A 1621-nucleotide genomic window follows, 5' to 3' on the forward strand; every position below is an offset into this window, starting at 1 on the left:
ATAGAATAGAATAGAATAGAATAGAATAGAATAGAATAGAATAGAATAGAATAGAATAGAATAGCTTGTAGATTTACACACAGACAGAATATAAAATAATATAAACAGAAAAAATGAATTTAATTCAACATAAATTCTATGTAATTATATGAAAAAATAGTGTACTCCTGTTCAATGGAATGACTGCCATTTTGTCCTTGGGCAAGATACTTCACCCACTTTGGCTGCTGGTGGTGGTCAGAAAGGCATCTTCTCATTTTGCAACTGAGAATATGCAAAATGGCAGCCTCACTCCACTGAAACCTAGCTAGATAGCAGCTGTGGCTACAATCCAGTAGCTTGCTGTCATCTGTGTGTGTATGTGTGCATGAATGGACTTATTTTATTGTAAAGCTTCTTTGAGAACCCTCTAAGGGTTGAAAAGTGTTATATAAGTCTGATGTCACTTAATTTTGAGCTTTGACAGCTTGGAATATAAGTAAATGCAAAGCTGTTATCCAGACCTCACATTGATTACTACAGAGAGCATACATGCTGATCTAGAAGCAAACTCTCTAGACTAAATGAACGTGTTGCACTTTTTAAAACAGGAAGACTTTTCACAAGAGCGTTCAGAAATAAGTGAAAGCAGCATTCTAACTCATGACTAGAATGCCCACTAGATGGTGGTGTTGTACAAGAATTATGTTTTTACTGTTCTCAGATTCAGCATTCTCTTTACTACGTTTCTCTACGAGTTGCTAAATACATCATTGTTACTATGCACTGCCTTCCCAGACTATTCTAATAGAGATAGACATTATTAAATTACTACATGGATAATTCTGCATTCAAATATTCAAAACTAAGTCAAACTGTCTCTTGATCAAATGTGTTTCTGCAGGCATTCTGAACTAAAGATGTTTCATATGGAAAGTTTCTCAAGTCTTGCTGTATTTAGTTGATCTTTCTATATTCATTATTGCTTTAGATATGTTGCCATATGAATTCACTTTGGTATTGTCGTATTATTTTCTTTGTTCATATGAATTTATTATTATAAATCAGTGTCCCCTTGATTTGTAATTCCTTTGTGTCTCAGCTTTATTTGTGTCAATTATTTACCTTCACTAAGTCTCCCTGTTTCATCTCCCTTGTTCCTAATTCCCTGATTAACTCACCTGCACTCTATGTCATTTTCCACTCTCTCCTCAGTTTATGAGGTTTTCATTGCTGGTTCTCCACCATTTTCTTAAGGTGTGCTGTCTCAAACTTTTTACTGGCCTAGTCTGGTCAACACTCTGAAAAGTATATTTTCTGGGAACACCACTGGTTCAAACCATGTAATTTATGTTTCCCCGATTAAAGTTTTCAGCATGCTCATTCTAAGTTCATGTCTTGTATTTTGGTCAATCCTTAAACCTAAAAACATGACTAATGTCGGAATGGGTAACCCTGAGGTGGCAACATTCAACTACCTGAGAAGATGTTCTTCTACTTGGCCTCATCAAATCCTCAAGATTATCGTCCCATTAAAACAACACTTTCATACCTTAATAAAAACCATTGCTTTAACTACATCAATGTTCTGAAAACAAAATTTGTAATCATTGTAGAAAACTGCAAAACAAAATTATGTCAA

This window comes from Poecilia formosa, unplaced genomic scaffold, assembly GCF_000485575.1.
Source record: "Poecilia formosa unplaced genomic scaffold, Poecilia_formosa-5.1.2 Scaffold11, whole genome shotgun sequence".
NCBI lineage: Eukaryota > Metazoa > Chordata > Actinopteri > Cyprinodontiformes > Poeciliidae > Poecilia > Poecilia formosa.